Source organism: Prinia subflava, chromosome 4 (genome assembly GCF_021018805.1).
Source record: "Prinia subflava isolate CZ2003 ecotype Zambia chromosome 4, Cam_Psub_1.2, whole genome shotgun sequence".
Lineage (NCBI taxonomy): Eukaryota > Metazoa > Chordata > Aves > Passeriformes > Cisticolidae > Prinia > Prinia subflava.
In genome coordinates this window covers 22,801,733-22,813,850 of record NC_086250.1, presented here as the reverse complement: position 1 = coordinate 22,813,850, position 12,118 = coordinate 22,801,733, and positions in this window count along the sequence as shown.

The window sequence follows — 12,118 nt, the reverse complement described above, 5'->3', positions numbered from 1 at the left end:
CATTCTGATCTTGGCCTCCACAAAAGCCTGTGGTGCTGACTTTCAATTATGTGCTGTGGGGAAAAGTGTTGTTTTGAGTTTGTATTAAAGCAAATTTATTAGAGCTTTAAAGGGTGTCCTTTATTTCCTGTGTTGCAAGAAATAATGAGTAGTTATTTCCTATAAACTTTCTGTGCTCCACGTCTTCTATAGATCCAGATAACATCTACTGCCTTTTTTTTTTGCCAAGCTAATGAAACCATTGAGTACTTCCTCATGTATAAACCACTCTATAATTTAAAATCACACTTGCACTCCCTCTCTGTAGTCTTTCTAGTTCTTTGCAGTAGTAGAGGTTGAAAATGCACCAGAAATTTATGCAGTAGTATGATGATAGTTTCTGTCCTATTTTCTTTTCTTAATAACTCTTAAAATTTCCTTTGACTTTTTTATCTCTGTGCAATACTGAGCTGATACTTTGTGATGTGAACAACTAGAAATTTACATTATTATAAGACTAAATATTATGAACAAAGGAAAAGGTGGAAGATTAGAGAGGAAAAAGAAACCACAGTAGGAAAGGTATCAAGAGAAGAGATTATTACAACAGGACGTAACAGGAAGAACATTTTGGACAAATTATTTATACAACATTTTATCTTTAAATACCTGGTAGGGTGACTGAATTAGCTGTTTTTACTTCTGTAACGAGGTTTGAATTTTTCTTGATGCTTAATGAATGAAAAGAAGTCTGAAGCATATTTTACTGGGAAAGTGATATACAAGCAATGCAGAGCCCAAGTGAGCAAAATCGTAATGTTTTCTAAACTACCAACACCAAGCTGTGAAATGTACATTTTTAAATATTTCAGAGATGCTCATTAATTTAGTACAAAACTCCCCCACTTCACCAGTGCACATCTCCAGAGACAAGTTGAGAAAGAAAAAAAAAAGCACATGCAAACCAAATATTTCAGATTAAACATTAAGCTTTGAAAGAATACATTTCAACCACTTGGTCCTGGACCTACAACATCACCCATGCAGATGCTGAATTTTGAAGCAGATCAGCCCTTTTCCTTACTGTTTGGAACATGCCTTTCCTGTCTTTCTGGAACCTTCAAAAGTAAATGGCTTGAGGGTCTCTCTGTTGATCATGGCCAGTGCTCAAATTTTTCTCCTATGAATCTGACACTCTCATTCTCCTTACTGTTTTCTGTAAATTCTAAAATGTCTCCTTAGGAAATCTGAAAATGGTCTCTACACTGAACTGGAATACTAGAGCAGAAGAGAAGGCTATTTTGCCACAAATGTGGAATTAGCCTTTACAGGCTCTTAGCTATTTTATCAATAGCACACATCTCAGCACACACACACACACGATGTGCCACCTAGATTTATAGGGAACACAGATATGTAAACAAAACTGAATTTGGACCTTTTCTTCTCAAGCCTGTTGGGGATGAAACAAGATGCAGCAGACAAAATAGGAAGGCTTCAGGCAGAAGAACAGAAATAATGCTAGGAAAGTGTTGGAAAGAGAAAGAAATGCAAACACTGACCAGGCAACTCCAAAAAGGGGCTTTCCAGAGACAAATACAAGTTTAAGCAAAACAAACTGTTTGTGTGGAACTCAAACAGTTCAAATGCTGTCCAGTGCATCAGTCTAAATAAAGGCAACGCTACTTGATGGATGACAGTGGACTCCACAGCTCTTGATATCTTTGGAGAAGAGAACTGAAATTTCAGGAAAATGTCCTTCTGAACATGGGAGTTATCACTGGTATTGATCTTCCTTGTTTGCGTTTGTAGCTGGCTTTGCAGCTTCTGCATACTTAAAAATCCCTAAGAATTCTTTTGCTGACTTCTAAGAATTCATCAGGTCAGAGGGAAAAGTTGGAAGTTTGGACATAAAATCTAGAATTAAGCAGCTACAAATGTGCAGCAAATGAAAAATTTAGACATTGGGCAAAATGTTAACTAAAATACCTACTACCTACTACCTATCATTTTGTAATTTTATCAGTTCTTTATATTGTTTTAACTACAAGTACTCTGCACTGACAGACCTTAAAATACAAAGTGATTTCAATCCCAAACATTGTTAACTTATCTTTTTTAGCATTTTGTAAAAGTCACAGTCTCCTTTGGTTTTTTTTTTTCCATCCAGCAGATCCTGACAGGATAGAACATGGCCATTGGAATAATATGCTTGTCAAGTGTAGCCTGATTCTCATTTAGAAACAAAATAAAATAGCAAGCCATTGTCTTAATTTGGCACAAAACCTAAATAAATAATTTCAGAGATTCAAGAATGTTTTTTCCGGTTTTCCACTCATTTTTTTATTTTGAAGTTCTTTGTTTTCTTTTCAGTGCAAAACTAAACACAGAAATTCTGGAACTAATCCCCTTCTTCTCCCTGTAATTCTGGTCTACTTTTTCAAGACTAGGAGGAAGGGGCAAAACAGAGATCAGCCAAACTTTTAGGTGCTTACATGAATTAAACTACCAAGACTTTAAAGTTGTGCCAGTGTGAGAGCAATGTGAAGGATTTGGACTTCTCTGATATGCTCTTTCTTTGTTGTGACAACAAGGAACAGACAAGGATGTGGGCTATTCTTTTTTGGTTTTTTGTCAGCTTTTCTTCTTGTTGTTATATTGTCTTGAAGAAAGATAAACAAAGGCAAGACAAGTATGAATTTCAGGGCACTTCCTGAGGAGCTTTGTGTTCAAACTTGCATCCTGTGCATCATCAAGAAACTGTTTTCCAGTTCTACATGTCTGAGTCTGTTAATCCACCCACATTGCAGTCCTATAAGATCATCCACATTTATGTCACTCAAAAGTCTACTGCTTCCAGAAATGTGTCAATCGCGTTTACTCCCTGTCTACCCTGGGTGGCTGTCAATCTGTTGCCAGGGCAGAATCACTTTCACTTACTCTGAGAATTTATGCCTTTCATCACGACTGTAGAACAGAAATATCCTTTGCTAATAACAGGTGTTAGCAGTGTAGAGTCATGCAATGGTCTGGGTTGGAAGGGTCCTTGCCCTGACATACTCAAGGGTTATTTACCATTGCTTCAATTGTATTTTATTTCTCATCATCCTCCTTTAAAGCAAGTTACTTTTATTGTAGCATAGAAAGAAAAAAAAGCCTTATTTCCCCATTCAACTGCTGTCAGCAGTGCACTGATAAACCCTATCTATTTAAACAACTGGTGGCTTGCTGTAAATTTTAAGTCTTTTCAGTAAACAGAGATAAACATCTCAAATACTACATGCTTGGATACTAGTTGTGTGTCATCAACCAGTACATACGCAGAGAAACCTGCCAGGGGGCAGTTAACTAGAATTTCACTTTATGAAAATAGACACAAATTGACTGATTTCAGTGGGTCAATATCCCCTCATTCACATGAAGACTTGGCCTACAATTTCGACAGAGTTAAGAGATATCAGATCTGTCTCTGCATGACTTTAGTTATACTTCACTGACACGTGATGAGGCTTCCTTATCAGGTATGAATTTCCTAATAAAGACTATATTCCCTTCCTTAGTTACTGGAGATGCTCTGGGTGTGATTACACAGTGTCTTCTCCTACTCCAGATATGTCTAGCCCTTTCATAGTCAATTACACAATAATTCAACGCAGCCCATTTAATTTAATTATAAAGGGCATTAACACAAAGGATATGATAAAACAGAAGGCATTAATTAGAAGCACTGTCAACAGCAGCAAAACTGTCAACTGGATCAAAGACAGCCATCTTTTAACCCACTGCTTTTCAACAGCTATGGAAAAGCATTACAAATATTCTATATTTTTTGGATTTTTTTTTTAAGCATGAAAGATGCCCTTTGGTTGATCAGGCCTACTAAATAGGTCCCCCTTTTGTTTTAAAGGTGATCAGAGAAGCCTGTGAGTGGTCACTGAAGGGTGCTGTCTTCTTGCTCTAACACCACAAAGCAGGATCAGCTAGTGTTACAGTAGAAGCACTGGTGATATTACTACATGCTGCAGGGGAAACATCCTACTCCTTCTGATCTCTTGTTGCAGACGAGAGAAAGAAACAGACAATATTTTTGTCTGTGTTGAATATCTGTGTCTCATCATCTGAATTTCTTGTGGCTACACATGCAATCATCTCCTCTCTTAAGCATTTTACAAACATTGGCACTTGGGCCAACTGGTTCATTACACACCGATACCAGTCAAATACATTGCAATTTGCAACTACCTTGCCCTTTTTCCTTCTCTCACAACTTAAAATGGATGAAATTATATCCTCATAACAATCAGAGTGACTTGTGTATGAACATTCATTGTGTCATTTATCATTTCTGTATTTCTTTCTTGTCATAGTGTTCAGTGAAGGTGAGCAGAAGGCTTCCACTCCCACAATATCATCATCAAGCTGTTTTGCCAGAAGCTCTGCAGATGAAAGGCCACTAGTGGTTAACAATGCTGTCAGTGTTGCCTGGAGCAAACAGACCTCTTTGCTTGTCCATAGGCATCTTTTACCTTTACACTTTCCAGCTTCTCATGTTCAAAATCTTACCACTACATTACATATTACAAAGTAGAGAACAATTCATGAAGTATGGTTCATGAAACCCAGCCTCTAGAGATATCCAGTACACCATGGAGGCCATTTTCCAAAGATAATGAAGACTGGTTTGGAAAGCATGTGTAGCAGGGGAACTTTTTTGGAAGCAGACAGTCATAGGGAGAGAGGAATACAAGACAGAAAAATAGAATTAAGGATCAGAGCCAACTAACAGGAGAGGGGATTTAAGGCCAGGATCTCTGAAAGGAAAATTCTTATGTTTACTGAGAATAAATTATTGTTAATATTTTTAAGATCAGTTTTGCACAGTGCATAATGGAAGCAGTCCCTGAAACTGAGTTTTCTGTATATGGATTTCTAACAGCTGACATGAGCTTTAAATATCTTTTTGTGTAGGAGCAGTTCAACTTCTCCCCAATACGTTCTGTTCTTTCCTCCCTTCTACTTCACTGGGAAATCACTCATCTTCTTTGAGGACAATCCACCTCTGCCTCCTGCTGCCTTGTCTGCTGCACCTCCAACCGAAGTCCTCTGGAACATCATTGTTGATGTCACCAGCAGATGGATTAGATAATAAATTAAGGCATGGGGTGAAAGAAGTATTTGTAGTGGGAACTAGTCAACTATCAAGAGACCAGGAGCCTATTTTCATGTCAAAATGAACGCTTGTTTCCTTAGAGATGAAAAATTAGGAGGAGTCAGATGAAGGAAATCTCAATGATTAGAAAGTGAATTGCATTTAGAATGCATTTTTAATGCATTCAGTGAGGTTTCAGTAACTGTTTACATTCATAATGAAGACATGAAATTGAAAGTAGGAAACTGAAGGCTTAGCTTAGCTGTAAAATCAGTTTTAGGTATGCATACAGGAAATTTATACAGAAGAAAAAATTCCTATTGAATTTTATTCCTTTCCTCTGACTATGAAAACATAGCAGAATGTGTTACTATTAATTGCACATATAAAGCAGGCTGTAAATTTCTTTCCAAAAGTCTGTGAAAAAACTGTGGGTGGAGGTGGTGGTGCTGCAATGACAAAAAGGTTCATTTTTACTCCTGTTAATGCAATAAGTCACCACAAAATCTGCTGCAGTAAAATCCAGTTAACAAACAAAAAAAATGGGAAAAGCCAAACTATACATAGCACTGCAGTCCCCTTGCATTTATCCTGAAGAGAGAAATAATCTATCATATTAGAAAGCCTTCAATAAATTGAATTGAATGCAGAAAATTGTCACTCTGTTCTATATACTGTTGCTTATCTCTGTTATTATCAATTTGACTGTATCACATGCAGCCTGCCCTCACCATGCAAGAAAAGCATAGAACAGAATCTAGCCAGACCAAGGGATTCAACATAAATAACCTAACAAAATAATAAAAAAGCAGAGTACTAACAGGTCATCTGCATTAATTATACTTCTCTTCGTACATCTCCCATACCCCAAATTTTATATGTTGCCATTACTTGGTATTAATTGCAAACTGGATCATCACTTTCCTATACTACCAATTATATCATCAGCATATAGAAAGCTCTGCATCTAACTGCTACATACACATTCACTTAGCAATAAGCTGGACTAAATCAAGACATTGTCTTCTCCAGACTGTTACTGTCATTTTGGTGGAGATTATGACCAGTACACTTGAACCTTGCAAAACAAAATATATAAAGAGTTTTCATATGCTTCAGTGTGAAGCCAGCTCATTAGCTTAAAGAGGTGATAGCATTTTGAAGCAATTTAGCTGACTTATGAATATCCACACTTGAAAAGGTGTTTTTGTGTTACCAGACATAGTGAGATATAATATATTTTAAAATTATTATCATTCTCTAATGTTAGAATTTTTTGGCAGGTTATTGTAAATTAGGCTATTGGTCTTGATTTTCAATCCTGATCTTCACTAAACCACTCTTGTGAACATTTTGTTTCTGATTATCACTATGGTAGGAAAGCAAGAACTCTAGCCAGTGATGAGGAAAGTAATTTATTTAAATAATGACTTGTACTGTGGTAGCACTTAGAGATTCCTATGAGGTCTTCATTTTGCTACGAGACATGATTTAAAAATCAGTCTTTGAAAAGCAAAATTTTGTTTTGTGAGAAGGCAACAGGCAAATCGTGAGGAGAGGAAGGGAGCAAGTGTCACGATTTTGATTAGATTAATGAACAGCAGAATTGTCTGTGGCTGCCTGAACAGTTCTTGTCTGAGTTGCAGCTTACTGATATGTACCTAATTTCATTGCTAGAAAAAACAACAGTACAAACAAGAATACTTCTATTTCAGTCAGGTTTTCTGTGCTGACAAAATGGTGGAAAACTAGCATTGCTCTCATTTAAAGTCATTCTAGCTCTGCAAATGCAGCCCGCAATGCCACTCTTTCTTGTGCAGTCTAATAACTGCCATGTGAATTTCCTTACAAACATGATCTCAGAACCTCAGCTATATCCCTTAAGAACAGAGAAAAGGTATAATTCACTTTTTAATAAGCAGCAGCCACCTGAAATTGGTGCAAGCTGCTTAGCTTCAGATAAAGCTACAGCTACAGTTAAACCACAGTTAAAACCTCAAAGAGAGAATGGATGAGAATCAGGAGTGCCTCCAAAAACCTACAGATTTAATTGACTCTCCTGATACACTGTAAGCAAGGTATGGTTATGGTCATAGGAAAATTAAGTAATCTTTATTTTGTTTTCTAGATCTTTCTGTTCTTTGAAAACTAAATTAATTTTGTTGCTCACATTTCCCCTGTTGGAGGTTTGCTACCTGTGGTGCATTGCAGTAAAATTCAAGGCTGGCCTCTTTAACAAAACAGAAAATTGGTTATGAATGAAATGGTTATATTTCCGGGGATAACTTTTAAAACAGATCTAGCAGCTTACTTTTGCCTTTCTCTGGCACCAGCTGCCACTAGAAAGTCTCCAGACACAAGTTGCCCTGCCTTAAATTACCCATAGCACAGCACTTAGAATTCTACCTTTTTTTTAAACTGCCTTGCCCTTAAAGAAAACCCACCATGAGCACCGGAGACAGCCCCCAGATGTGATACAGAGATAGCATTTTTTTGATCAGTGATGACTAAAGTGGAGACTTCTCTGCCTCTATTTTTTAACCCAGCATCTTCAGCAGCTGCTCTGTAAAACAGAGCCCTGAGTTTGCCAGTAGGCATCTCTTTGAAGAGAGGAACAGCCCTAAAGCATGGGCCTTGGAATAGAGCTGCAGTGAGAAGTTATTCCTTCAGCTGCATTTAGAGATTGTTTCCATGTATCAGTACATTAAAGAAGTAATTCTGTGTTTGAATATCAGATTTTTACCCACTGCAAGTCAGACTTGCAGCCTTTCCTGTAATATTCTGCTCAGATTCAGATGAATTATGGTAGTCAGACCACTGGCCTGGTTTTCCAAGCTTTCTCCTAGAACACACAAGTTTGATGCTACAAATGCTGCTTTCTTCAAGGTGGGCAGTGACAGTAAGACTTTATTTTCATCTTCAAAATGTCCAGAGCAACTTGACTTGTCTCTGCCTTAACCAGATTCAGCTGCTGAAACTTGTAGTCTAAATAAACCCACTGTCCTACCTTCTCCTTGATGTAGTTATACTCTGGTGTTCTTTTCTTCTCTTAAAAGGTGCTATGGATTTGTTGAAAATTTTGGCTTTACTGGGACATTAGTGAGATTTGAGTATGCAATTTTTTCTTAATTAATTTTCCCAGCCCGTGAGACATGAAGGATGCTTGAAGATGACAAGTATCAAATTCATTGACCCTTGTCTAAGATCGACCAAAGCTTCTCACAGCTCTATGAGAAAAAAAAAAAAACCAAAACCAACAACTTTGAGACACTCAGGCCCTGACTAGAATGCTGTACTGCAGTAGTGCAGCAAAGAGAGTACTGCATAAAGCAAAATTATACTGCTTTTAGCTTTCTTGTATCTCCTTGCTGGCAGCCAGCCTATTTCTAAGCTCTGTCACAATAATTTCTGAGTTAGTTTTCCCTGATGTCAGAGTAGCAGCTGAGCAAGTAATTCTTCTTTATTTCATTTTGAAAACGTAAAAAAGATGAGTAGCAAAATCTTCAACTACATTATAGGCAGATTTTGCAAGAAAAGTAGTCAGATCTATTTCTGTTTATATAAAACACAATGTATTTATTCTGAGGTGGAGCAAAGAAAACAAAAAATAAGTGTTTTTTAAACATGAACTCCCTGACAGTGTAAATGCAGTGACCTGCTCCACAACTTGTACTATGAAGCATTTTAAATAATTTCCAGGTACCTTTGAGAGACAAAACTGAAAATAACTGTTTAAACAGCCAAATACTTCCATCATCAGTGTTGGAACTAAGGATGCATTTTCAGATCACATCCCCAGCACTGTGCTTCTTTGAGAAAGACTCTCCTCAGTTACACCTTCTTGTTCATAATATAAAAAACAGCAATACTTAACAGCTGAAGACAGAGCCAAGCGTTCCTTTAATTTTAACAGGTCTGTCAAATGCAGAGATCTAGTCTGCAGAGAGCGTTTGTTCAGCCTGCTGACTTCCTGTGGGTGTTTGGGGATCTGCAGCAGGATGCAATGCAGGGTGCCCTCAGCTGCAGCCAGGGCTGCACTGCACAGACAAGCTTGTGAGGATGCAGAAGCGGCAGTGCCACATCCATAGATGGCTGACGCAGGGCTAAAGAGCCCTGCTCTTTCCACACCACCTCCTATTTCACAGCTGTTTATTCTGGTTGCTAGCCAGGCATGAGGAAGCAATTAAAGCAGTGCGTAAAATCCAAATGTGATACTTGTCTCTGTAATCTCTGTCCTTGCTTACTGAATTCTTGCTACACAAATGGCTGGCCACTAGAACAGACCTGACTGCTAAAATATATTTGACATAATAGAATACGGCAAGTCACCACTAGCTAAGGATCTTGCAGTCACAGAAAGATCATTGAACACAGATAAATCCTATTCTCTCTTTTTTTTCCACACCCAGTGAAAAAGGGCTGGTATTAGGGTTGCATGAACAATTTCCCCCTGCTGTTTCTGCATGCAGAACAAAAGTACTTTCTGATCCAAACCAAGTTTCTTAAAAAAAAAAAAAAAAAAAAAAAAAAAAAAAAAAATTAAAAAAGTTCAATTCAAACCAAAATTCTTTTTTCCTTTTTCTGGGCATCTTTAACCAAAATTAAAGCAAAGGCAGGGAACTACTATGCCTGCTTATTTAGGGTACCATTTAAGGATGTCTCTTCTAGTATTAAGTAAAGATTCTCTTCTTCTGTCTCCAAAATCATCTTCATCTCAAAAGCTAGAGATCTCCTTTTTCCCTAGGAGCAAAGAGCTTATCAATCGACAACTCTCAACTAGAGCCATGCATCCCCCCAAACAGCATTCCTATGTTACAGGGAATAGTCCATTCTCCATGGTTTCCACAAGAGACGTCCAGCCAAAAATGGCAAACTCCTCAATCCCTCCTTCCAGTAATCTCTATCAGTCCTTTCGGTGGCTTTGATCATTCTGTCTCTCTCTTTCCATGTTCTTTCTTCTCTCTCACGGCAAGGGTTGGAATTCTGCAGGCTTCAGTTTGCCCAAGTCCTCTCTCCCTTGCCTGCAACTTATGGTGTCAGATTTCAAGGCTGAGCAGAGCTCCGGGCGGCCTGGCAGTCAGGATTCATAAATGCCTCCAAATGTCTCTTGCCCACCCCTGGGTTTTCATGCAGTGAGCCCAGCCCGGAGCTGCCATCGGAGAACGCAGACTCCCCCTCCCCTGCTGGGGGAAGGGCTCAGGGCCACGGCCAGGCCTCGGGCTGGTTCCCCGCACCCGATCCGGGCCGGGGGCATATTCTCATCCCGTCCCCCGGCCCGGGAGTCACCGGGCCAAGGGAGCCTTCCGGGAAAGGCCCGGGAAGGCCTCGGGCCGTCCTGGCCCCCTGCAAGGAGAGAGCCGGGATCTTACCTCCTTCGAGGCTGGAAGGAAAGAGAGCGACTTGGACCCACCTAGAATTTTATATGGGTATTCCTCAACGTTGCATGCAGCTTCCTCAATGGTCCAGCAATACATCGATATTCAAAAATGGACTTTGATAGGTGTCAGAAAAACAATCCCCAGGTCCTAACAGGAAACTACATCCATTTTAACTAAAACCCAAACTGTGTCAACCTATAACAACTAGACAAAAAGATGCCACCAAAGAGGACAAGTGCCCAGGAACTATCATTTGTAGTGTATACTGTCAGTAAGACTAATTTCATGACCTGTGGGAAAAAATGTAATTTATGCCAGCAGCTTTGCGTTCAAATAGCAAGCCTATTGTAAGAAGTAATTTTTATTCCCAGTTACAGATAAGTGAGTTATGGCAGGCTTCTGTCCATCACAATACCATCTACACCTTGTGGTTGGTTTCAGCTATTGCTCCTCTCTCAGGTCAGTGTACGACCCTTTCTTACCCCTGTAGATCGTGGTCACTAACTTCTGCTTTATTTGACCACGTGGATGTTCATTTTTTCTTAGCACGTGTGATACACACACCAGCCTCCGATGTTAACCACACTCTCATGAGGACTGTGCTTCTGTTCAGTTTGAAGAGGTGTGAACAACTGATTTGTAACTTACTACCTCAGAACTGGAGCCTCATTATTAGAGTTTCTAACCCTTGACTACTAGAAACCTTTGAATGGTCAGGTGGCTGATTTGGTGGGTGTGGTAAACGCAAATCACTCGTTTTTTTGAAATTTATGAATATTTAATAAAGAATAAAAATTGGTTACAAAAATATTAATACAATAATAAAAGTTTAAAAAAAGTTTTCAGAGACAGGACAAATAATGAGACAATAAGAGCAAAGAAGGTAGCCCGGGTCTACCGTCCCCCCTCCCTCTCAGACAAAGGCTGTGAAGGAGAAGGGCCCAGAACAAAGAGAAGTCTTCTTTTTTAAGCCTTCAATTTATGACTATTCATATCTTACGTAAAACGAGTAATTTTCAGCTGTTTCTTGTCACAAAAGTTTTCTGTTAATTAAAAGAACGCATGAGAGCATACGTCCTTGAGAAAGTTAGGTTCTGTGGATAAGAGGCCATAAATTCTTCTTCACTAGAAGGTTTAGGGGCCTCTGTAAGATTTAGGGGCCTCTGTGAATGTTATCTCTGTGCTGAGGAATTTCTCTTCTTGAGCAAAAAAATATAACACACATACACAGCTTCTATAGTACTATGACATTGTTAATTACAAAACTACATTCACTTACATTATTCTAATGTTAATATAGTATAACTTTTCTATCAGATTACATATAGTAAATATCTGCGTAGAGCCACACATACAATATGCCTTTTTCACAATTTCCCCCTTTTTCTTTTTTTTAATAACTTTGGCTCGAGCAGTATTTACTGAGTTCTTGCCTCCAGTTTACGTTCATTTTCTTCATAAATCAGCCTAGCTTCCTGAAGGGAGTCTTCTACTCTATTTTGTTTCTTTAGTACCATAATCCTCTGCACCGTTTTTGTCGTATCCATCTTTTGGTCCATCGTCACTAATTGCATACTTTGAACTACACTAGTGATAAGACGAATGAAACAAG